The sequence below is a fragment of the Mus pahari genome, chromosome 16 (assembly GCF_900095145.1).
Source record: "Mus pahari chromosome 16, PAHARI_EIJ_v1.1, whole genome shotgun sequence".
Classification (NCBI taxonomy): domain Eukaryota; kingdom Metazoa; phylum Chordata; class Mammalia; order Rodentia; family Muridae; genus Mus; species Mus pahari.
Genome location: NC_034605.1, coordinates 19,894,160 through 19,921,729, shown reverse-complemented (window position 1 = coordinate 19,921,729; position 27,570 = coordinate 19,894,160).

The window sequence follows — 27,570 nt, the reverse complement described above, 5'->3', positions numbered from 1 at the left end:
CTCTCTCTCTCTCTCTCTCTCTCTCTCTCTCTCTCTCTCTCTCTTCCTATCTGTTTCTGTAAACAGGCAAAGCTACTTATTCTGGAAGTTTCAGTGATAATAAGACAACTATCAGACCCATGTTGATAAGGACCAATGCCTGAGTCCTCAAATAGAGCTTTGTTCCATCTTTAGAGTGTTTACATTGGATGCAAAGGGCTAAAGACAATGGGGTTAGGGAATCAAATGCAAAATCTTCCCTATTTCTTGCAGAGGTGTGGAATCATAGTGAGTGGTGAATTTGATGTGTTGTGTTTCCCACTGTAGAATACCCAAACTAGAATATAATGCCAAACTTTAGATACTAGATACAAAATAGAATTGTAACATGAATGATAAATGGGGTTGTGTAGAATTAGGGAGATAGTACAGCCAGTTTCTTGGTTCATACCCCCCAAAATCTCATTTCCAATAACCTGTATGCAACAATTTTGTTGCCCTTTGAGACTGTCTCACTGGGTTACCCAGACTTAGCTTGTATTTACTTTCGTCTGTCTCAGATTCCAGAGTGTTATAATTAGAGATATACACCCTCATTCCAGGCAATAAGAAAAAAATACTTACTGTTTAAATATGGACTTAGAATCAATGGATGATTTCCTCAAATGTGGACAGGAAGCTCCTTTGCTGTGGCACAGTTTTATTTATTTATCTTCTCTTCAATAAGTTTCTGGATTTTGTTTTATCCCATTTGGATTTTCTTCTCTCTTGGCCTTTATGTTTTTAATGAAAATTGTTTAATCTTGACAAAAATAAAATAATACAGATGAATTGTCATGTAATCTATTTCCTTTCATTAGAAAGTAGTTTGGGTAATTTTAAAAGAAAGCTATTTCTGTCACTCTAAAAAGTAAAGTAGTTACAAATGTCCCCTGTGATGTAATTTCCACAGCACATAGCTTTCAGTAGACTTGTAGAGAGCCGTGTTTACACTTGAAAGATAAATGCTTTGGAGACTAAGGAACCTAAGCTCAAACCTCTCACTACTAAAATAATGCAATCTTTACTGCGTTGTTTAGTTGCTGGAAGTTTTGTTCCTTTCTTAGAGAAATAATAGTAATATTATAAGGTTCCTATGTCGTTATGAAGAACAGTAATAGCATAAGAAATGCATTGAGGCCCAGGGAGCTACTGCAGGCATGTGCACAGGAAAGTGTGCCTTGGTTGCACAAATTGCTTTTTTGCACTGAATATCCTCAAAGACTAACGGCTGCTCCAAGGGCTGAGTTTTAGTGACCTGGAAGTGACCAGCCCTAAATTCTTCTATATTATTTCTCTTGAGGCTCCAGAAACACCGTGGTAAAGGAGGCAGGAGGAACTGAACACTTAGAGTGCTGGGGCACGGAGGTTGCTGTAATGAACTCACATCAGCTTCCCTCACCTGTACAGGCATAGTCATGGATGGTGGAGGGGTTCATGGGGCTGTGGTCTTCACCAGGGAACCAATGGCTATTGATGGAGGCTGAAGCACGAACTAAGTAAGCACTCTACCACTGAACTGCCTCAACCTTAGACCTGTTCACTTTTAAAAATACGAACAATCGCCTGAAGATTAATTACACCATCATAAAGCCATGGAAATTTCAAATAATATAAGGTATTTTACCTCCTTCAAAAAGAAATCTCACCGAAGGAAATGTGTCATCTGACAGCTATGCAAGTCAGAAAGGACTTATGACACTATTCCTCACACCAAAAAAAGAAAACCAGGAAGGTGAGAGACTTCACCCCTATGCTCAGACTACACTATCAGATTCTCCAGTTCTGAACTCAACGTGCAGCCGCTCACTGGTCTATGAAGAGTCACAGTGCAGGTTTTGTTCTTCTGCGGCTCCCTCTGGCTTCTGCCAGTGGTCTTTTTCAGGGATCACTCTGACATTTTCCCCTACTAGAATTTCTTTCATCACTTTTCAAACTGTGGATTGGCTATCAGTAAAATCAGGCCATATCAGGTTGACAAGCAAACAGCTCTCTCATTGGCTCTCTGGGTGCTTGCTGGCCCACCTTATCTTTAAAAGCCTTTTGAACTTCATGTAGACATACAATCCTGAGACAGGAGGGAAAGGTTTTGGATTAAACAATCTCGTACAGTTTGTAAACATTTGCCTTCTGCAGTCCACGGTATTAGTCGTGGGGTACAGATTGGTCCTTTCTCCTATAAAAGAGACACTCAATACTCCTGAGATTTGGAGAGCTCTAAAAGTTCATCAGTTTCTCAGGTTTTTTTTTCCCCACTATTTTTTTAAAGGACTTTTGAGTTTTAACCTCTGTTGTCTCTGAACTGTTTTCCTACTGTCAGATTTTTCAATGCCCTTATAAGAGACATTTTACAATGGAAAGCCTTTCCCTGACCAGGAAGAGAAAATGGTACAATGACTGACTAGTACCTGAGATTTAAGTATGTCACCAAAATGTATAAAATCCTGTTTTTAGTTGGGTTGTTTGTTTGTTTTAGTATGTATGTATGTGTGTGTGTGTGTCTGTGTATGTTTGTGAGTGTTTATGTATATTTGTATGTGTGCATGTGTGTGTGTGTATGTGTAGTGTGTCTAGTTCTGTGTATGTTTATATATGTGTTGTATGTGTATGTGTAAGTATGTGTGCTATGTTTGTCTATATGTGTGTGCCTGTGTGTGTGCATGTGTATGTGTGTGTGTGTGTGTGTGTGTGTGTGTGTGTGTGTGTGTGTGGTTTCTTCTAAAAATAGACCAATCAGCATCCTCTATGTGTGTACAGAGGATTACTAGGTTGTAAAGTCCAGGGAGGATGATGGACTTGGCACACTGCTCATGCTGCCCATAACAGTAGTGTTGAACAAGTATTCTGTGTAGCTGGAAGAACTTGGCTTCTTTGGACTTTGACTCAATCCTAGGATGTGATCTGGCAGCTCAGGCGAGGTATCTGTCCTACAATGAATAAGCCCTTGACCTGGACCTCATTGGAGCAGAGATCCTTTGAGTACATGAGCTCCACATCCTTGGATAGATGAAAGTGTGGTGAGAGTGACCTCAGTGTTGTGTTTAAGGTCACAATGGCACATGGGAGCGAATCATGTCCTGGGCAGTAGCACTTGGGAGTCACCTCTGACTGCAACTATTTCTATAACTTGTAAGATGTTTCTTGGAATCTGAAACACAATGCTTTCGTACATGCAGCCTATCCAAATTGGTAGAAATGAAAAGATACAGTTAAAATGGTTGCTTTTCTTGCCTTATTTTATAAAGCATTTGAGGTCTGGAGAGAATCTGATTAGCCTGCTGGCAGGCTAATCTGTGGGCCTAGATGCTCTCAGAATCTCCTGGATGGCACTTTCTGAAGAACTGTGGCTTTATGCTGAGACGTTCTTGTGAAACTGTGGGATTTGGGCTGTGTTCCAGCATGTGCAAGTATTTATTATTAGATCTCGTAATCATAATCACTGTAAACATTAATGCATTTTAAAAATCTGGCAGCCGGTACCTTAAATCCCCAGGAATCTTAGTCAAATCCCAAAGAACACTTTTAACAGTTGTTTGGGGGGCATTAAGAACAGCATTTACAAGCAAGGAAAGACCAGTTTTCCAATTTTCAAACAGTTCTGATTGATGTCTCAGGACTAAACTACCATTTTGGATCCCCAGCCTTTGGACCGTTGCATCATATGACAACTCAAAGAAGATTTAATTGGAAGACTCATAATCCAAATAAATACCTCCCGGAAACATTTTTTGATGAATGGCCGTAACCTAGATAGGAGGCAAGAGATTGCACGAGTTATGCCCTGTTTGGGTTTGGTCCAGGGTTGTCAAACTCAAAGGCCATTTGAGTTTCAGGGATTCACAACACTTGGCTTTCTTCACTCCTTTGTTCTTAGAGAGCCTAGTACTTAGCTCAATGAAGTTCTTATTGACAGAGAGAAAGAAGAAGAGAGATTGCGAGAGATTTCCAGGGAGAGAGTTCAAAAGGGGAGTAGATTTCAAAAGAAGGAAGAAGAAAAGAAGAAAGGAGAGGAGGAAGGGAGGGGAAGAGAGGAAGGAAAGGGAAAGTTTTCTTGAACTTTAACATATTAGGATGCATAAGAATAAGTTTTTTAGAAACCCACGGATTAAACTTTCTTTGCCAGATGTGTAGATTCAAAAACTCGTGAAGATCTGCGCTTAATTTGTCTCATCAGTTTCCCTCATACCTTTAAGCATTTTGTATAGGAGGAGTGTACTTCAAGGGCAGGCAGGCATATGCAGGAACCCCTTTTCTGCTCTTACTACCACCAGAGATGCTACACACAGCAATTGACCATCACCTGCGCAAGCCTTCTTTCAGTTGTGAGCTGTAGGGATCTCAAAGGCAAGGTTTCTCGGAACTCTGTCCCTCTACTGGGTAATAAGCATCATTAGATCCCAGCATGCGGTGTATTTCAAATAGATCAATTATCTGTTATATATTAGAGGAACTAAAGTTCTGTTTGTAGAGGACTGCGTCAATGGGATTATAAAGCAGAACAATGTAAGCCCACCCCCTCCTGTTCCATCTCCACTCTTTCTGATCTTGTGCTTAAACTGCAGTCAGAACACACTCAAGCTGTAGGTGGCCAGAACTGCTGACTCATCAGAGGCCATACCACAGGCTTTCCAAACCGTCAGCTAAACCACACTCAAATTGTATTCCGACAGTGAGTTTCACTGTGTTATTGGTTGTCAACACTCTGAAACTGTTTTTTTTTCTTCCCCAAAGTTTAGGTTTGGTAAAGCTTGGAACATGGTTTTCCAAGAACACTACCCCCCACAGTCTAAACGATGTATATTTTAGTGGAAATTTTATCCATGTGCCCTTCAGCTCATTCACACATATTTTCTTTTAGTAGGGGCGATTGTGAGATTTTTTTTTTTTTATGTAACTGTTTTCACTTAAATATCAAGTTGCATTTTCCCTGTGGGTGTCCAGGGCGGGCAAGCTTTGTCCTGATATTTGGGAACCCTGTGGTAAAGGCACCTACCTCCCAGGTGAGGCGTTGACACTTACCTCCCTGTGCTGTGATATGAGTCCCTTCTTTGGTGCTTTGAATGAGAATGAGCCCCCCCAGCATAGATTCATGTGTCTGAATACCCCGTTAGCAGAAATGCTTGAGAAAGATTAGGAAGTTTGGTCTTGTGGGAGGACGTGTGTCATTGGAAGAGCTTTGAGGTTTCAAGCCTTTCCCAGTCACCTATGTGAATCAAGATGTAAATTTTTAGCTACTATTCCAGTGCCAGGCTTGCCGGCTGCTGCCATGCCTCCTGCCATAGTGGTCATGGATTCATGATCTAAAACTGTAACTCTTTCTCCAAAAACTCTTCTAAAGTTGTTTTGGTTGTGGGGTTTTGTCATAGCAATTGCAAAGCAGCTGAGACACCTTTCTTCTTGCTAGGGATTAGTTTAGGCATAGGCGTTTGGTCTTCTCCTGCTCAGGGTTCTAATGGACAGGATTCTAGCAACATTCTCACTACTCTTATTCTGTAAACGGGTGTCATTGCACACTGTCTAGAAGAACAGGGGCCTTGAACGGAGACTTGTTGAATCATCATGAAACTATGAAAATAATTTCATTTCCTTTTGGGTTTTTTTTCAATACCAAGAAAACATGAGACCTTTTGTGTGTTGGACAAGAGCTCTTCCATTGAGCTATATCATTACTCATTTTTCACTTACTTTTTAAAAAAATAGGTGCCCAGGCTGGCTTTGAATTCATGCTATAGCTCAGACTGACCTTGCATTTTTAATCCTCCTGCTTGAAGCATTCCTAATAACTAAGATTACAAGCCTATGCCATCAGAACAACCCAGTTAAAAATCTTGAATTTCAAATTTTTAAATAATCTAATTTTTGTGTATGGTTATCTTGCCTAATTATATGTCTGTGCACAATGTTACTCCAGAAAAGAACAGAAGAGGGTATGAGATCTGGTACCTGAGTCACAGATGGTTGTGATCTTTCATGTGGGTGCTGGGAACTGAACCCTGGTCCTCTTGAAGAACAGCCAGTGCTCTTAAATGATGAGCTACCTTTCCAGCATTTTGTACTTCTGTTTTATTTTAACAGCTCTGCAAATCAATTAATTGCCTGTAGACATTTTGCCATGTAGAATAAACTATATGCCATTTATATGACAATAAAGTGAATGTTCTATAACTACCAAATACAAGGCAATTAAGCACAACATCTAAAATTTGATTCAGGATCATAGAGTTCTCAGTTGGTATAGAAGTCTGAAGAAGCTGACTGATATGCATCCTCAAATCCAGAGTAAAACTTGAATTTTTTACCTTTGTAAGTAACAAACTGAAATTTATTGAGTTTAAAACTGACATTTAATAAACTGTTAATTTTTGTGCTAATACTTCTTATACTCAAGTGTTCTTCAATGTTTTAAAGGAAAATTGAGAAATGGTAACACAAAGACAATCAAAAGTACAAAATTTCTTTTTTTTTAAATTGGATATTTTATTTATTTATATTTTGATTGTTATCCCCTTTCCCAGTTTCCCTTCTGCAACCCCTTCTCATCCCCCCTTGCCTGCTTTTATGAGAGTACTCCCCCATCCACTTACTCATTCCCAACTCACTGCCCTAGTATTCCTCTACACTGAGACCTTCACAGGGACAAGGGCCTCCCCTCCCACTGATGCCAGATAGGACCCCTTCAGCTCCTTCAGTCCATCCCCTGACTCCTCCACTGTGGTCCCTGTGCTCAGTCCGATGATTGGCTGAGAGCATCCACATCTGTACTGGTAGGGATCTGGTAGAGCCTCTCAGGACACAGCTGTATCAGAGCTCAACAGAGAATTCTCAAATGGGGAAACTAGAATGGCCAAGAAGCACCTAAAGAACTGTTCAGCATCCTCAGTCATCAGGGAAATACAAATTAAAACAACCCTGAGATTCCACCTCACACCAGTCAGAATGACTACAATCAAAAACTCAGGTGACAGCAGATGCTGACAAGGATGTGGAGAAAGAGGAACACTCCTCTACTGCTGATGGAATTGCAAGCTGTTACAAGCACTCTGGAAATCAATCTGGCAATTTCTAAGAAAATTGGACATAGGACCTGAGGACCCAGCTATACCACTCCTGGGCTGATACCAAGATGCTCCAATATGTAAAAAGGACACATGCTCCATTCTGTTCATAGCAGCCATATTTATAACACCCAGAAGCTGGAAACAACCCAAATGTCCCCCAACAGAGGAATGGATACAGAAAATGTGGTACATTTACACAAAATTTCTTGATGCTTCAACTTTGCTGTTTCCTGAAATTGAATGTGGCTGCTATAATTTACAAGCAAGCAATTGGTGAAATAGCTTGAGCAGTTCAAATTATTTTAAATTGATTGAAGTGTCTTGCCTTTCAACCATGTTTTGAGACGCTGTGATTGTTTCCAGGATATGTCTTCTTGCTTTCTGAACCTCAAAAGGGACAGATTCATATCAAACCTTAGTAAGGATTTGAAAAAGTTAAAACTTAATATGCACTTATTTTCATGTGTTCAAAACCACCATAGACCAGGCTTCAGATGGTCTTGATTAAGACAGTTATAGGTTGACAGGTTTTACAATGACAGATACTAGACTGTAAGGTGTCTAAACAGAATAGTTCATAGTGACACACTTGACCTAATAACAGTAAAAATGTGTGTGCTGCTATACTGAAACTCTTACCTGGCCTTTCTTTCATGACATGATGATTTTATTTGTGATTCAAAGTCTGGACAGAATATTCACTGGAACCTAATATCAAATAAATATTCATGTGTAGTTAGGCAAATTACATTAAATAAAATACTATGCTGGAATTTCTGCAAACTTGTAGCCTTTAAGATATCAGGTTCATTAGGTAGTCAAAAGAGTAGCAGCCATAAGGCTGGGTGGAGCAACATGAAAAAGACATCTGTGAATCATGTCCGATGTTCAGAAGCCTGCCCCTCTAAGAAGATAAACTAAAACCTAGAAACAGCATAGATTAAGACATCAATGTCTTAGATTGTTTTCTGGTTCTGTAGCACAATATTGAAAACTGAGCACTTTAAAACAAAATGAGATTTGTTTGCCTCATTATTCTGGTGGTGGAACAGTCCAAAATGTACGAGTCCTGAAAACTCGTCCAATTGTATCTAAACAACGAAGGAATAGGATTAGTGTTGGGCATGAGCAAAACAGAATGAGTCCATATGGGAAGGTTTTACATTGTAAAAAATCTACTCTTAAAAGAGTAACAACAGTAGAAGAGTAGAACAGCAGTAATCCCTTCTGGTACAGAATTTCCATGATACTGTTGCTCCCCATAAGGCCCCACTTTATAAAGCTCCCACCACAGTAACAACAAAATTCTAGCACACCTATCCTCAGGGGCAAAACAACATCTAAGACACAGAATCCAGGCACAGCTAGATGGTGAAATCAGGTTAACTTTTAGGGCTACTACTAAATGTTAGCTTTCAATGAAAAGTAGGACCATCAAATATAGCACACAGCAAACATGGGAATCTATCTTTTGAAAATGCACATTTCTATTCAATGCTTCTGAGTAGGGATGGAGCCTGCATTTCTCACAATAATCTAGGGCTGTTAATATGTAGAAAGTGCTAAAATTGGCTCACTGTTGAGGAAACTAGCCAGTGATGATAAAAACGAAGAGAGAATTCCACACGGTACTTCAGAATCATTGCAGTCAGTATTGCAAAAGAATAAAAGATAATAGTTGGTTTTCCTAAGACAGCATCTCATCATGTGGACCTCCAGGACATTTCTGTTGCTTGATATATAGCTGAAACCACTGAGACTGGGACTGACTAGTGTCTTGTTTATACCATATTGGGGTAGTATTACTTATTATTCATATTTCCTGGCTATAACCCACAGTCTCATCGTCTTGTGACTATCGTAATAATTACATATATTTAGATGAAATTTGATCAACCACATGGTTGGTGTCTGTTAGGCACTCTGACAAATGACATTCTTATTGTTTTGTTTGGTTTTATTCCTACTTACTATTCTTACAAAGCCTTTCCAATGCTACCAGTGCAGCTCGGTGACTGAATGCTCATGTAGTACGTGGGAGGCTCTGGTTTTCAGGTATGATATAGTAAGTAATAATAATAATAACTTAATAATAATAAAATAATTGTAGTAATAAGTACTTATCACTCCCCATATAATGAGTACTTCCAGTTCTTAAGATACCCCATAGAATGTAAATTATATCTACTAAAATCATCCTAAGAAAACATCAGGTGATGATAAGATTTCCTAATGAATAAAGGAATTGTATCCTGTGAATGTTTGATGAGCTGATAGATATAGAGATATAGTTATAGAAATAGATATAGATTAAATTTGACATATAATATATTTGATATATATCAATCTCTCTCTGTCTCTCTCTGTCTCTCTCTGTCTCTCTCTCTGTCTCTCTGTTTCTCTGTCTCTCTGTCTCTCTCTGTCTCTCTGTCTCTCTGTCTCTCTCTCTCTCTCTCTCTCTGAATGAAAGTTACACCAGCTGTAAGTTATGAAGATTGCTCTGCTAATAAGAGACATAGATGTACATTGGCAGTCACTTGAAGATATTATTAGGGCTGGAGAGATGGCTCAGTGGTTAAGAGTGCTGACTGCTCTTCAAGAGGTCATGAGTTCAATTCACAGCAACTCACAACCATCTGATGCCCTCTTCTTCTGTGTCTGAAGACAGAGTGATATATATATCACTCTAAAATATATTATTTTATCACTTAAAATATATTATTATATTTTTATTTAATTTTATTTATATAATTATATCACTTAAAACATATATTATTAATCCCATTTTCCCTTTCTTTGAAAACTCTGTTGTTTATACCACTTCTCAGTCTTGCGTTGCCCCTTCATGGCAGTCCACACTCCAACATCAGGGTGGTTACTCAGGGATCAAACACATCCACAGTCATTGCTACTGCAGCAACTTCATTATCTCATGAAGGTGAAAGGGGAAGCTTTCATTTAAAATGATCAACTCCAACAGTGGATCACTGTTCTAGTGTTTGCAAGGTAAGACACTGAAGGGAGTTTTTGGAGGATGAATATTGCAGCATCTTCTATGCTTGCTTCTGTGTGGCTAGTTTTGTTCAAGTGATCAGGTTTTTGCAATGCCCCGAGGCAGTGGTAATGGTGTTAATTGTAGCAGAGATGGCCTAGCTTCATATTCTTCTCTAACTCTCGGTGGTTATAGTATTCCAGAATCCTTGCTAACTGAAATGGCCTCAGTGTCCTCATCTCAAAAATGGGATTGATAATAAAATCCTTACATCACAGAGTTGGACTCTAGTGACATTGGCTATAGATAAAGAGTGCTTGCAGTCCCTGCGATCCACTGTGGTCTTCACTACTGAATCTGGAGGCTTCTTTAATTAAGCAAACCACTTTCCCTACAGAGGTCTGGTTACATGTGAGTGACTCTTGCTCATTTTCTTCTAAATATGTGGTTGGAATAACATGATGGCTACATGCTAGGTGTCCACGAAGCATTCTTCATAGTCGCAGAAAGTCAAAATACAGCTTTAGGATAAATAACTAGCAAGTGTTTCACTGGGGAGCCTCTGTCAGTAGCCAGACTCATCCTTATATAAGTCAAATGGTAGAGCTAAGAAAACAGGCTTAAGGGAAATGTGTATAGAGACACAATCAAATTTGGCATAATCCCACTGGCCTGTCTTATTATATTCCTACTGTCACTCCTGGAATTTTAGAACAAGTTGTGTTTCCCAAGTCTGCTTTCCATTATCCTAAGCAAAATCTGTTTCAATATTTAAAACTCAAGGAAATGGTGGAAAGAAAACATAATTTCTCTAGTTAAAGATGCCCAGCAAGTGCGCACAGAGCCTTCTGGGAAACTGCAGCCCTTGTAACCCTGTTCCTCTGTTTTAGACTTTAAGGTGGCCAAGAATAGTAAGCAGTTTCGTTTGGAGCCAATCCTGGACTGGGGGAATTTCCACTCAGGAGATGTGCAGAGCTGAGTCCCCTGAAGCCACTCTTCCCACTCACCAGAACAGGCGTGCTGTAGGAGATGGAAAGAGGCAAGAAGTGGAGTCGGCAACTATGGAAGCTGGCAAGCAAAAGGTTGCGAGCTCATCACAACTACCCTCTTCCTCCTAAGCTTCTACCATCTGGGCTTCACTGTAGTAACAGAAAAAAACTCTGCGATATTAGAGCAAAAACTGAATAATGAGAGAAAAAAAAATCCATCCTCCAACTCAAGAACCACAGGACATCCTCCGTACCCTTATCTTCCAGCATGTTACACTCTGCCTGAATTTTAAGACACATTTTTATGCATTTTAAAATGTTTTTGTTCATAAACTATTTTTCAGGATTTCACATCTCCATACATGATACTATTTCTACCCCTGCCTCTGCACCCTCTAACTCTTCTTGGGTCATCACAACAATGTCTCTTTCTTAATTATATACATACACATTAATTACATGTTTTTTAAATCTTATATATATGTGAGAGTATGTATGTATGTATGTATATATATACATCCTACCAAGTCCAATTACCTATATGTACATAGTATTAGAGATAACCACTTAGGCTTGAGTGACCTACCAGGGACTTCTTGATGTAAACAGACTTTCCCTTCTACAGTAAACACTGACTATGGATTTCTTCCATTAGAGTAGGGCCTTATGAGCCTCTCCCCACTCATTGTCAGCAAGTCCACTGATGTGGTCTTTCCAGGTCTTGCCAAGGCAACCAAACTGTTAAGAGTTCATGGGTACATAGTCTCTGTCTTGTCTTGAACACACTGTGTAGAAGAAATTCTCACACACACACACCCACATCTTTTACAATCTTTCAATCCCTATTCCAAGATATGACCCAAGTCTTGGATTTATAGAGGTTATAGTATAGATGTCTCATTGGGATGAGCCATCTATAGACACTTATTCTCTGCATTTTGACTACTTGTGATTCTTTGTATTATTTTCCATCTGCAGTGAAGTAGAAGAAAGAGGAAGAAGAGGATGAAGAGGAAGAGGAAAACAAAGAAGAAAGAACAAGAGAAAGAAAGGAAGGAAGGAAAGAAGGAAGGAAGGAAGAAGGAAAGAAAGAAAGAAAGAAAGAAAGAAAGAAAGAAAGAAAGAAAGAAAGAAAGAAAGAAAGAAAGAAAGAAAGAAAGCTCCTTTGATGAGGTATGAAAGTAACATTTATCTATGAGTACAAGAATAAATATTTAGAAAGTAGTTAGATACTATATTGACATAGCAAAATAGTTATGGCAATCTCTCCTCTAGGGTCTATGTCCTCTCCAGCTATAGGTTAGTGATGAGTTTTATAGTTCACGATGAGCAGAAGAATTCCATTCTATTGAGTAGTTCTTAAGTCCAATCAAACAGCTGTTGGTTACCCCCAGGACTCCACATGTCTTGTAAGGTTTATCACTAGTGTCATTCATAGGATATGCAGATGGACCATGACAAATTTTATACTATTTTTAGAGATTTATTTTATTATTTATTTATGTGTATATATTAGGGTGACTAATGTATGTGCATACTCAGAGAGGCTAAAAGAGGGATTTGAAAGCTTGGATCCCTGGAAGCTGGAACTGTAAGCAGTTGTGAGCTTACTTGATGTGGAAAGCCATCTCTCCATCTTTGTTTTCATTAATTATTAAACTATATATTTAAATATATATAATTATCTGGCTCTGCCTTAAGAGTTTTTAACAATGTGTGTGAAACCACTTTCAACTACCCAGTTCCTCATCAGACCCTAAGAAATATACAAAGAAGATGGAACATACAAAAATACCCTCAGCTGAGTTCCACCAGACCTATTTCCATGAGAATTTAGCAGTTTTGAAAAAGACATAGAGGTAGGAAATTTTGAGGCTTCTCTCAAAAGACAAGAATCTAACACTTTTTGGGGGAGCTTTCCCTTAATAATACTTCTCTTAAGCATTGTTTTTTTTTTTTGTTTTTGTTTTTGTTTTTTTCTGGTTGAAACTAGAAGAGGAGTCAATCAGGAAGCTGAATGTAACCACTTACGCTTTTGCATTGATGGGTAAAACATCCCATGCATGTGATACACAGGTACTTTAAAGAAAAGTAGATAAACATGGTCTCTATTCCATACTTTTTATTAACTAGGAATACACATGGTCAAGAGACACAAACATATTATTTAATTACAATAGTGAACAAAACTTAAATTGACAAATGGGACCTCATAAAATTGCAAAGCTTCTGTAAGGCAAAAGACACTGTCAACAAGACAAAAAGGCCACCAACAGATTGAGAAAGGATTTTTGCCAATCCTAAATCTGATAGAGGGCTAATATCCAATACATACAAAGAGCTCAGGAAGCTGGACTCCAGAAATTCAAATAAACCCATTCAAAAATGGGTTACAGAACTAAATAAGGAATTCTCAACTGAAGAATATCGAATGGCTGAGAAACACCTGAAAAAATGTTCAACATCCTTTGTCATCAGGGAAATGCAAATCAAAACAACCCTGAGATTCCATCTCACTCCAGTCAGAATGGCTAAGATTAAAAATTCAGGTGACAGCAGATGCTGGCGAGGTTGTGGAGAAAGAGGAACACTCCTCCATTGCTGGTGGGATTGCAAGCTTGTACAACCACTCGGGAAATCAGTCTGGCGGTTCCTCAGAAAATTAGACATAGTACTACTGGAGGATCCAGCAATACCTCTACTGGGCATATACCCAGAAGATCTTCCAACTGGTAATAAGGACACATGCTCCACTATGTTCATAGCAGCCTTATTTATAATAGCCAGAAGCTGGAAAGAACCCAGATGTCCCTCAATAGAAGAATGAATTTATGAAATTCTTGGACAAATGGATGTATCTGGAGGATATCATCCTTAGTGAGGTAACACAATCACAAAAGAAGTCACTAGATATGCACTCACTGATAAGTTGATATTATCCCAGAAACTTAGAATACCCAAGATACATTTAGCAAAACACAAGAAAACCAAGAAGGAAGACTATTGTGTGGACACTTCATTCCTCTATAGAATAAGGAACAAAAACCCATGCAAGGATATATGTACAAAGACAAAATTTAGAGCTAAGATGAAAGGATGGAGTCTGCTTGTGGACGTTGTACATCGTGGTGCGGAGCCTAGTGCGCACCACGATGTACAACGTCCACAAGCAGGGGGCAGGGGCAGGGGCAGGGGCAGGGGCAGGGGCAGGGGCAGGGGCAGGGGCAGGGGCGGTGGGAGAGTATAGGGAACTTTCGGAATAGCATTTGAAATGTAAATAAAGAAAATATCTAATAAAAAAATTTAAGTAAAAAAAAAACAAAAACAAAAAACAAAATAGGCATAACATAATATAAATATGAATTTTAGGCAGCATGACAGAGGTGATGTGGCAAGTGTACATAATGAAGAAAATATGTAGTCTTGCCTTCTCCTACTCTTCTATAGACAAGAGTTTTTTTAAAATAAAGCTACCTCCTACAAAAATGCTATATATATGTATATATATTGAGATAGAGAGAGGGGAGAGGGAGGGAGGGAGGGAGGGAGAGAGAGAGGAGAGAGAGAGAGAGAGAGAGAGAGAGAGAGAGAGAGAGAGAGAGAGAGAGAGAGAGAGAGAGTCGAAATACTCTATAAACTATAGCTACAGGTGACAAGCTCACGAAACAAAAATCTGTTCAACCAAAGGACATCAATTCAATAGATAGTTTTAGAAGACACTTGTGATATGTTGGAGATTATTCTAGGTGCTATCAATGAAGTTGGAATTTGGGGGGGGGGGCGGGAGGTAAGAAGCGGAAGAGAAAAGAAGAGAGAGGGAAGGAAGGATGCAGAGATGAAATTTTAGCACCATTCATGTGATAGATGAGGAAAATAGACATGATAAAACAATGATATGCAATGTATACTAAGAAGTGAAAAAATTTTAAAAAAAGAAGAAAAGAAGACTGGGTATGAGAGTATGTGATGGAGAGTGAGAACTGAAACTTTAGGCAAAGAAGCTAAAGTCTGTATGAGTAGGTACCATATAAATAAATCCTAAGAGTTGGGACGAAGAGATTGGATTACATCTGAGATTGTGGCAGAAGAAGCAACCATATTATGGTCAGCGACCTGATTGGTGAAGGTCTGGTGGGTCATGCTCTGGGTTTATAACTTCACAGAGGAAGATATAATCAGAAATACATTTTAAAGCTGTTGTGCTAGCTGTCATAGAGGTAATAAATCAGGAGGTCACAAATTAAACCAAGACAGATCGACTATCAGAGTGATAAATATACTAAAGACATGATGGCAGTATGTTGGACTGGATGTTTGCATACATCTTCCCCATGAATTTGTTTGTCAAATTCCTGACTTCCCATATAAGTGTGCTATGAGACAGCCACTCTGAGAATGGTTAAACTATGAAGACAGACTACTCTCTCAGTGGTCATTAGAGAAGAGGGTACCACCAGACCTTAAGCACACAATCTATGGTTTGGGATAACTGTGGAAAACAAAAGTCCTGTGCCTCTAGAATGTGATGTTTTGGTATATTAGCTAGCAGTGGCTAAAGTAGGTAAAAAAAAAAAAATTAGGCTAGGGTTACCACCAAGTAGACAAACAGCAAAATTAGTTTGAGATGTTTTGAAGGGAGAGATTATAGAGCTGATGGTTTGAGGAATAAAGCATCAAGCCTTTATGTTTTCTGTCTTTTTTTTCTAGACTTGGGCCATAATGGTTGAACTCGGTCTCTTTCTTTGTGGTGTGCTACTTAGAGCTAGCCAAGGCATGCAGCATTACAATTCAGCTAAAAGACCTTGTAAGTAGTTTTCAGCCAGGTACATGCTCTGCAAAGAGACATCTTTTAGTCTGGTCTGGACATAATAGATAGATCTATAAGCATGCCTTTAGAAAGGTCAAATGTAAAGAGAGCCTATGAGGTCCATGCACTGGTCATGAGGTGTTAACAGCACATGAAGTAGTCATGATCTATTGTCTCTAGCTAAGTTGGACAAAGCAGGAGCTAGGCATGAATGCACTTGAGAAATAAAGGAAAAGCACTCACCTGCCCCTGTTCCCACTCAAATGGTCAATGCAGAATTCTCTTCTTGCAGTTTTTAGCAAGATTCATAAAATGAAAGAGGCAGATTCAGCTTAAGCTTTTTGATTTGACCAAAAGCTTTTATTATTAGAAGCCCACAAAAGTGCTATAACCCAAAACGATCTAAGAAGAAAATATGTCAGGAAGGTCATTCTTGTTGTGGCAGTGGCAACTGGTTGAAGCAGTAGCTTTGCTTGTTAAACTCTGCTACACAACTGTTTTTTACACCCCCAGGGAAAGGTGTGTAAGATCTGGTATTCAACATGAGGCCTACAGGCTGATAAGTCCACACTGTGATGAGATGGAGAAATATAATAAATCAAATGGACCAGGCTGGAAAGGAGTGATGGAAGTTTGTAGTACCCCAAACCTTTGCTGTTAGTTTTAATCAGGGAGGGGGTGAAATTAATATAAAATATTAGTGATTATATTACGCTTATCTGTACATTTTTCTCTAATGAAAATTACGAAAGAAAAAGAGCATGATGCTCTATTTTTGTAAAGTATTAATAGGGCTATAAAATTATTATAAAAAACAATATGAAGAAAATATTAAGTTAACATATACATAATTGGCCAACCAAGATAAAAGCAAATGCAAGCACTCATTCACTTCAAATTCATACAAGCACAGATAGAGAAGAGAGGCGTGATCAGAGAAATGAACAAGGCAATGACCAGAGGACGGATCATTGAGAAATTCCCGGGTTTAGGAACGGAAATGTTTCTTTTTTTGAACCATCTAGATTGAGCTAAAGTTGTCTAATTGTAAAACAGAAGAACATTCTGGAGTTCCATAAGTTACTGCTGCTTCAGGGGCTCTTGCCTCCCCCCTTGGTTTATTTACTGTTCTAGCACACGGATCAACTCTCCGAGAACAACTTTAGAAAAAGGACTCATCTTTTTGGACTCATGATTTCAGAGGAGCAGTCTATCATAACAGAGAAGGTTGAGCAGAGCTCAACACCCCATATCATGGCAGGCAGGAAGCAGAGAAAATGGCTTACAAGAAGGACCCAGAGCTAGGCAACCCCTAAGGACATACTCGCCCCTTAACAATTTGCTCCAACTAGACTCAATGTCCATATTCCAATCAACAGTATATGAAGCTGTAAGGCAGTGATCTGTTGATTGTGTTAGAATCCTCAGGATCTAACTGTCGCAGAAATGAGCATAACAGACATATGTAGAGATGAACTTTACTAAAACCCCAAGCAGGTACTTCTTAATCTAATCATGGTAGCAGTCAATATTAACAATTGTGTTTCACTACTAACAAGATGCTTGGAAAGGCTGTGAACCTTAAAGTAAAACTGAGCAGGGAAGATAGGACAGAGCCAAGACTTGGAAGAATGCCTTAGCAAAATTTCACTTAAAACTCTTTATAACACTTAAACATGCATTCAGACTATAATTATAACTCATAAGACTGCATCCTCAGAGAAAGGATCATAAACGTAGCCTATTCGGGCCACTCCATTTTAAAGATGAAGAAAGGAAGACTTGCTCTAGAGCCCTATTATTATCACTAGCAGCAACAATAAAGTCAAAAAGACTTATGTAAAAGCATAGGGTTCAGTAGTTTCTACAGTCAACATTGTTATAGAGTGTTCAAGGAAATGCAATCCCAGAGTTACTAAGTATAAGCAGGGGTGGGGTGGGGGTGGGTGGGATTTGAGATGGCGTATGCCATCAGAATCTATGATATATATTGTAATTACCTTAAGGGGTGTGTGTGTTTCTGTGTGTCTGTGTCTATAGTTGGTACTTTTTTGTATATACAATCCATCATTTCCCAAAGTTTTTTTTTTCTGATCATGTAACTCATAACAATCTGGTACAGAATCAGCCAGAATAGTATTGATTCCTAACATCTAGTCAAGACATATCTAATTAGAATTGTTTAGGTTTGTTTCAGAATATTTACAAGTTTCATAGCTCTGATGAGGTGCTATGATTTTGGATCTCACCTGCCACATTCATGGGTTAGAAATTTCTTCTTTGGTGAAACAATGTTAAGAGATGAGGCTGACAAATTGTTTACATGCCAAAGGGGATTAATGAAGGGCTAAGGCTGTTATCAAGAAAGTAGATTCACTATGAATATATGATTGGTCTATCTCATCTCTGTCCTGAGCTCCCTTTCACTTCCACTGTGCTATGAGGCAGCAAGAAGGCCCTCACCATAAGCTGGTGTCACACTCTCTCCCTCCAGGTCTCCCAAACCATGAGCTAAATATTTCTCCCTACACAGGCAAATTCCAAAGTCCCTGCCCCACCTACATTTCTCTTCTTACCATTCTTATTGTCACCAGCCAAACTCAGAACCTCAGTCTTCCCACCATACAATCTTCCCACTGGATCATCTCTCTCCTTTTCTCCTCTGATCGGGTTTGCTCCTTAGGGTTCCTAGCAATGTTCCAAACATATTCCTTGTTTTCTCCCAAGGTTCAGTAGCTCATCCCCAGAAGAGAAGCTAAACATACTGAGACTGAAATCCACTGGTCTGGCTTTCAGGAGCTAACTCAAAACTTTCAGCTTTGTTTGTATTATTTTTTTTTACTCATACCCACACTGAACGTGCTTACCTTGTGGAATAAGAGCAACTTTCCCTCTTCTTTTCTCCTGGTCACCCGTCAACATCATTTTCAGTTTCATTCAAAAATGCCTCATCAGTAAGGTCTTCATTACTCCTTTGTTAAACCATTCTCCTGAAATCCACCACCTGAGCTTCTTTAGGGAGAACTTCACATACATCTGCATAAAACTCACATCTATAGTTGCCTCCTTGTCAATAACAACTTAAGTAATATACTCACTACTACTGATGTCTATTTCTAGATGTCTTGTGTGGTAGTTTTGATGGAAATGTCTCCCCAGAATGAGCTATTTGAACACTGATCTCCAGGTGGTGCTGTTTGAAGAGGTTGTAGCACTCTGGGGAGGTGGAGCTTTTTGGAAGAGGCATGATGCTAGAGGCAGGCTTTGAGTATTATTAATTCCAGTCTACTTGCTGATCACCCTCTGCTTTGTATTTGGAGATGCCAACTCTCAGACTACTGCTTCTGCTATGCCTCTACACTGTCATAGACTCCTATTGCTCTGAATAAATAAGTTCCTTTTCTATAACTGGCCTTGACCATAGGGTTTTGTAACAACAACAGAAATGATTAGAGTTTGCTTCACCTCTTCCAGGAAGTCTTAGTATTTCTGAAATGCTCAATAAATCTAACATCAGAAAGAGATTTAATTCACAAACATAGTAATGCACACACCTCACATCAGGCCAAGCCTGTTGTGTAGACCAGTTTTTACAATGCACACATCACACTTAATGAAATAGAGGCACCTAGAGCCTCAAATTCAAGCGGTATACACTGAAGAACTGACTTTGGTTCTCCTTAATGCTTTGGCCATAGAGCTGAAATGGGTGTTTCATAATAAGTAAATCCAAATGGCAATATGTGGGGAGAAGAAAGAAATTCTGCCAGACCTGACTGACATGGAAGTCTCCCAGAAACCTTTTCTTTCTGGGGCATGAGTTGAAATTCATCACTGTAATCCCTTTGACTTTTTTATCCTGTTTTTTTTTTTTTTTTCTGATTTTAAAGTCAGACATCCAATGGCATGCTTGTGGGGGATGGATAATTTCTGTAGGTAAGCAGACTAGCTCCACTAGAGATATAAATAACTACTCCATAGAGCTTTTCTGATTCTGTTTATACAGAAATGAAGCAGATAGGATCTAAATGATTAGGCAATGCATTCGGAAGTTGCCTAAGGAAGCCATATTGCTTCTAATTCACTGTTGTCCAGTATTTGATGGAGCAAAATTTAGAAAAAAAAGTTTATTATTTTCCAAAAATATATTTATAGGTATAATCATACGCTATGCTGGCTCTTCTGTAGACAATTTTCATTTTAACTGACTATGACAGAATATCATTTGGTCTTGAAAATGGTTTAAGCTTAGAAAATAAAGCAAACCCTTCCAGAATTTTGAACATCTATCTCCAACAATTTTCCAGGGAAAATTAACCAGACGCCAAGTTTGAAGAGCTATGTATTCATCAAACATAACAGCAAACTTCTTTCTTTTAAGTAAAATTATGTCCAAGCACACTAAATCGTATGTGTTTAATTTACTCTAGGCAATGTAATACTCATAAGTATTCTATATTCACTGCTATTGTATTTATCCTTATTATACAACATAATACTCAATTTATATTATAAACCATCTTATTTAGCTATACATCAGCAGGCTCTGTCTCTCTGTAATGTATGGGTGACCTTTACTGACCTAAACCTAAGAGTGTGCCATGTTAAGTAAGAATATAATCTTTGCATCTACCCTGTATCCACTTGGTTCTCAACCTTGACATTTACTGCGGCAAAATACTCAACCTCTCTCCTTTTATGTACCAAAGGAGAGTAATATTGATGATGCCTAGCTCATGGGGTTGTGACATGTTACACATGAAGTTGAAGCACCCTTTGGGGAAAGGGTTGGAGAGCAGAGAGGAAGCTGGTGAGCATAGGAAGTTAATATACTGGAGAGGATGGCTCCAGTTATATATCTCTTAGACCCTTAACAAGTATGGATATTTCATCACGTATTTTTGAAAATATTGGTGTACTATGAGCAAAATGATTCCTTGTTACTCTGCTTACTGCTGTCACCCGGACTTAATGACCATGAACTCAAAGGGAAAATGTTAGCTCTCTCTACCATACATTACCCCAGATTTCCCCTTCCCTTTATTTGATTACTACCAGATTTTCTTCTGTTCCATAAACTTTGAATCCTTTCTTCATCTCTCTTCTCCTCTGATCACCTAATTTTTTTCTTAGCCTGGAAAGCACAGAGAGGCAAGAGTGTGTAACCGCTCCTCTGTGCCTGTGCACTTGCACTATTTGTAACCTTGTCCTGCACTTCCCTCTTCTTCTGTAGATCACTACACTGGATGAGCTTCATTCTCCATGTGTGCTCCAACATGTGCAGGTGATCAAAGAAACAAGAGGCATTAAGTCTCTGACCGCTCTCACTTCTTCAAATACATACTTCTAACATCTCCACCTGCCCTTACGACATCTCCTTTATACTTCTTCAGAGTATAGAAGCAAGCTATTTAAGAGATAATATTATCTTGGCCTTTCTTCTAATTCCAATTGGCAGTCCATTTCTCTTTCTTTTCCAGGGAAACTCATCAATACAGCTTTCCTTTGCTATCTCTAAGTTCATTTCTCTTTTAAACCCGGTCCAATCAGACTGACATGCCAACAGCTCGTCTGAAGAATATCTTGTGCTAGACAGCAATGAGTTCCTTTTCTAGGTACAGTGAATGGCCCTCTGTCACCCTCATCTCGTGTGACTGATAAGCAGCATTTGATAGTTGGGTCCCTTCATGAATCTCTGCCCTTGCTTGGCTTCTGGAATACAGTGTATGTCTGGCTCACAACCCCCTTTTACACTTTTACAGATTCTCCCTGTCTTCCTGTGTTCACACTGCAGGGCTCAGTCAAAGCTAGGGATCCTTTTCTTGGTTCACTCACACACTTTTAGCAACCCAGCCTATGAGTCAAATATTTCAAAATGTATGCCTTCAACCCAGACATTGCCCCTGAATTTAAAGCTGTATATCAAACTGTGCTTGACCACTTTGGTTATTTACACAGATTTCAAACTCTTGGCCTTAAATGGGCTTTATATTCTCTTCTAAGGCCTATTTTTCACCCAACTTAGTTATCTCCATAATAGGCAAGTCACTTGGCCAGTTACTGAGTCATCCACTACTTCTCCCTCTAAACTTCCTAGTTGGAAAATACTGCAATGCCCCTCTCAGTGAAGACAGACAGACAGACAGACAGGCAGGGAGGGAGGGAGGGAGGGAAGGAAGGAAGGAAGGAAGGAAGGAAGGAAGGAAGGAAGGAAGGAAGGAAGGAAGGAAGGAAGGAATCAGGACCTAAGCTAGTCCCCACCTGCATACTTTTTTCTTCTCTTGCATTATTTCTCTGCTACGTATTAGCCACCTTCTTATACAGCATATTTAATTATTTTATTAATTTTAATTTGTTTTGCTATCTGCACATAACAGGTGTTTGTATCCTTTATTCTACTTTTTACTTAAACGGTGTATTTTCTGACCGCTCTCACCTCTTCAAATACATACTTCTTGCCTTCTCCACCTGCCCTTATGACATCTCCTTTATACTTCTTCAGAGTATAGAAGCAAGCTATAGAAGCAAGTGAGTGAGTGTGTGTGTGTGTGTGTGTGTGTGTGTGTGTGTGTGTGTGTGTGTATGTGTGTGTCGGATGTCCAGGTGACCAAGGAAACCAGAGGTATTAGATCTTCTTATAGGTGGAGTTACAGGTAGTTTTGAAACATCAGTGTGGGTTATGGGAACTAGACTAAGGTTCTGTGCAAGAGCAGTAAGTTCTCTTAACTGCTGAGGCAATTATCTGGACCATTTATTCTATTCCTTATTGAAGTAGCCTGTCTCTATGTAGGCAGTCTTTTAGGACATAGAGCTTTACTAGACACTTCTGAAATATTATCCAGTAACTTTGACCTTTTCATTTCTTTTTATTTCATGCTCTCATACATGAGTCCTAGAACTATACTGAACTTTGTGTATGTCTTTAATACACAACCACTTAACGTAGCAAAAAGTTATTTTATTATTTATTTATTTAGCTAGCTAACTAGCTAGCTAGTTACAGTGTTTCTTTAGTTTATAGGTGATATATTTGTTATGCATCATTTTATGAGTTGAGCTTATGTGGTTTTTCTTTAAATTCATTTCTTTCTATTTGCCTACACTGGAGTATATCTAGTCTTTCCTTACCTCCTACATAGGTATTTAGTGTAGCCATTTATAGTTTATGCAATGCTTAAAGTTAATGTCATTTCAGAACCAGAATTTCTTCTGTATGCACCAAGATCTTGTACTAAGGTTGATAATTTCAACCCTGAAGAATTCAACAGTGTATATTGTTATACCCAGGAAATTTTCTGTTTCCTTGACATATGTTTTCTCAAAATAGGGGAGGGGAGTTCTTTGCATTGGAAAAATGTCCATTTCCCCCCAAAGTTTCAAATTTATGAGTATTTTTCTGAATTTTAACTTTATGCTGTGATGTTTGGTATATTCTGCTGCTTTTACAGATATACTTGCTCTACCCAAGCTGCATATTTCACTGGTAGGGGAACTGGAGAGAAATTTGTAGAATTCCCAGAAGTCCATAAACAGGCATCAATGGGTGATATTTGAACATGGCAGCACTCTATGGAAGGCACTGAGCATAATGACCAACATTGTGCGACATTCTCATCCCACATTGATGGAACTGAGGTCACCTGAAGCTAGCCGAATTGAATGCACCATATTCACTTTCATGTTATTTGATTCCTTTCCTTCCTGTGCTATTCTGTTTTGTTTTCTGGATATACAACCATACCATCTGTGAGTAATCATGCACTTGATTTTGCATGAATAGTGTTTATCATTCTATTTATGTTGGTTGTACCAAATGAGATTAGGATGTGTGTTTTCTACAACTGTGGCCATAGTATTCTGGATGCTTGAAGCCTAATTATTACCATGGATATAAGTTTCCCATAGTTATCCTTTATTATTATAGATACATATTTATACCTATATTTCATGATTTTAAAACTTGATATTAAAAGTATAATCAAAGTTCTTATTAAACTCATTGTATGATATAAAACTAACTTTTAAACCATTATTCTAGTCACTTTTCTGGATTGGGTAATTAATAATAAACTAAGAACCTATATCTATACTTGAAATGACCAACAGTTTTTCTTCTTTTATGCATGCTATGAGTTTTTGTTTTGTTTCATTTTTCATGTTATTGTGCCACTTTTTGTTATATGAAAATGAATCAGGTGCTTTTCCCCAGATTCTTTTGCTCATGTTCAACTAATAAGCCATTATAAAATTATCCTTTATTTAAAGGAACTTGCCTATGGCTCTATCTACAATAGATTAAGATTTAGCAGTATAAAGAGAGGTTGCTCTAAAAAATGTAATATTTGTTTTCCATGGTATTGTTCTTTTGGACTTTTATTTTTTCATAAAATTTGATTGTAATCAGAGTTTGTGTGTTTTGAGAAACATCATTATTTATCAATAAATTTAAAATGTTAAAGCAGCCACAAGCATAAAATTAGCTCAGTACTGTGTATGTTGAAGATGAGGGTTTGGACTTGATTGTGTGAAAAGGGCTCTTACATGCAGTCCTGTGGAACGATCGACTTTTCCAAAGTCTTAGGAAGGCGTTATTGCAGTTTTATCAGTTACTCTAAAGCTAATGTTTGTGTTATCCGACCAAATAATTCTAATGCTTTAGGCTATATACTAATGGAGGTATTCATAAACAACAGGGATCAATTTGTGCCTGCTTTCATAGGTTTTTTTTGTGTGTTGTTTTTGGTTTTTTTTTGTTTTTATTTTGTTTGTTTGGTTTTTTTTATGCTAACAGTGGTCATCAGATCAAATGTAAAAGGCCAAAGGATGAGGTGAGATGTGATTGTCTGCTCAGTGGACACTTCTAATGTTCATGGGATTTGGTCACATAAGAAGTATCAGTGCATAATTGAAAATTGGAAAATTTAAAATGAAGTGTAAATAGTATTCCTTTCTTTTTGTAAATTACAAATATTTTTGAAACATAAATGTACAAATGATATATATGACCCTGATATGTTTCTACTTAAAATGCTTTCTGTAGGCTTAGATTATTTTCTAAACCTACTTTATTTAGGGTTCTTACATGTATCAACCTTTCTTCTAGCCCACTGGCCAAAAGCAGGGGGTAAAAGATGGTTAATAGGACAGGGGAGTGTGGATTGGTTTAGTAGTAGTTCTTTGGTAGCAATTCCAGTTTTTGTGGTCAGGATACCAGTAGTCCACTCCAATAGCAAACACCCAACATGAATCGGTAGTGGTGACATGATCCAGCAGAAATCCCAAGGCTCAGCTGAATCAGCGTGGGTCAGTGGGAGTGGCCTAAATCAGCCAGACTGCCATGAGAAGTTCTCTAGTGCATCTTTCTGTATGAAGTGTAGACCAGCCAAGACAGGGAAAAGCAGCAAAGCATGGATCTGTAAAGCAAGAGTGTCCCTTCACTGTTTGTGGGGTTCCATCTATCCTCTCTGCAAACATAATATACTCCCTCAAACGTCTGCTTCAGTAAAATATCACATGCCCTCTCACATGTCTGCTTCAGTAAAACAGCCTCTCACAAGACAGTTTCTGGAAAAAAAAATTATGTGACACAACTGTTTTCAAAGAAACCAGAAATTTCCACTTCATCTTTCTTAACTCTTCCATGTAAAAGCATGTGTCATACTTGCAAACTGATCACTTACTCCTATCTTGTCTTCAGTACAAGTCCACTGCTGCTCTCTAGTCCAACGTTTCTTGTCATAGTTCATTGGGACTTATCAGATTGACTTCAGTCTCTTAAATTCATTACTCAGGTATGGTATCCTGAATGAACTGCCTCCCTACCGCCACTGCAATCAGCTACATATAAATCTTACTCTTTTTACTAACCTCAGATGGCTTCTTTAAAAAATAAGGCCATTGGCCTCCAATTGGATATTCTTATTCTTTGTTTGTTTGTTTGTTTGTTCAAGTTTCAAATGTTCTTCCACTTCCAGGTTTCCTCTCTGAAACCCCCGTATCCTACCACACTCCCCCCTGCCTCCACGAGAGTGCTCCTCCACCTACCCACTCATGCCCCACAACTCTAGCATTCCCCTATGCTGGGACATCAAGCCATCACAGGACTAAGGGCCTCCCCTCCCTTTGATGCCAGACAAGGTCATTTCTGTTATATACACAGCTGGAGCCATGGGTCCCTCCATGTGTACCCTTTGGTTGGTGGTTTAGTCCCTGGGAGATCTGGGGAGGGGGTCTGGTTGGTTGATATAGTTGTTCTTCCTATGGGGTTGTGTTCCCCTTTACCTCTTTCAGTCTTTCCCCTAACACTTCCATTGGGGACTCTACACTTAGTTGGCTGCATGCATCCACATCTGTATTGGTCAGGCTCTGGCAGAGCCTCTCAGGGAACAGTTCTATCAGGCTCCTGTCAGCAAGCACTTCTTGGCATCAACAATAGTGTTTGGGTTTGATGGCTGCATATGGGATGGATCCCCAGGTAGGGCAGTCTCTGAATGGCCTTTCCTTCAGCCTCTACCCCACTCTTTGTCCCTGTATTTCCTTTAGACAGGAACAATTCTGTGTTAAAATTTTAGAAGGATGGGTGGCTCCATCCCTCACTGGGTGCCATGCCTAACCTCTGGAGATGGTCTCTACAGGTTCTCTCTCCCTTTTGTTGGACATTTCAGCTAATGTCATCTCTGTTGGGTCCTGGTACCCTCTTGCTTTCCTGGCATCTGGGTCTTTCTGTTGGCTACCCCCAGTTTCCCATCCTCCATTGCTACACACCTCTGCTCAATTTCCTGACCCTTCTGTTCATCACCCCCATCTCCTCCCACACCTGATCCTGCCCACATTTTTTCCTCTCCCCCTCTTCTCTTCCTCCCAAGTTCTGCCCAAACTACATTCCATGATTATTTGTTCCCTCTTCTAAGTAGGACTGAGGCATCCACACTTCAGTTTTCTTTCTTCTTGACCTTCATATGGTCTGTAAGTTGAATCATGGGTATTCTGAACTTTTTGCTTAATATCCACTTATTAGTGAGTACATACCATGTATGTTCTTTTGTGACTGTGTTACCTCAGTCAGGATGATATTTTCTAGTTCCATCCATTTGCCTGTGAATTTCATGAAGTCATTGTTTTGAATGGCTTAGCAGGTCTCCATGAGGCCACACATAGTTTCTTAAAAGCATTTTTTAAAAATACCTTGTTTAGGTAGACATTGCTTCCCAGTAACTTTTCCATTTTAAAAATGAAGGACTAGCCAGACATATAGCAGACACTTGTTATCATAACACTCAAGAAGCTGAAGCAGGAGGATTTTGATAATTAAGGACAGCTACTTAATTCTTGGTCAGTCTGGGCTATATGAAGTCCCTCCTACAAAAAAAATAAAAGAGAAGAAATGGAAAAAGAAAAGAAGACTGGAAGGAAGCAAGGAGAGAATTAACAAAGGAAAGAAGGAAGGAGAGAGAGTGAGAGAAAGAAGAGCAGACAGGAGGAAAACACTAGAAAATTATAACAAAGAATGAAGGGTCATTAATTGCCCAAGCCCAGGAACTCACCTTTCCCATGCACACATCCCTACCCTGACCTGTGTGAGTTTTCCTCCTCAAGGACACCATTATTTTCACGGTTTCAAAAAACGATTGTCCTGTGGCTACAGAAAGCAAAACTGGAAACTGTGTTATTTCCCATTTGTTTAAGGGAGTTTCCCCCTGATAATTA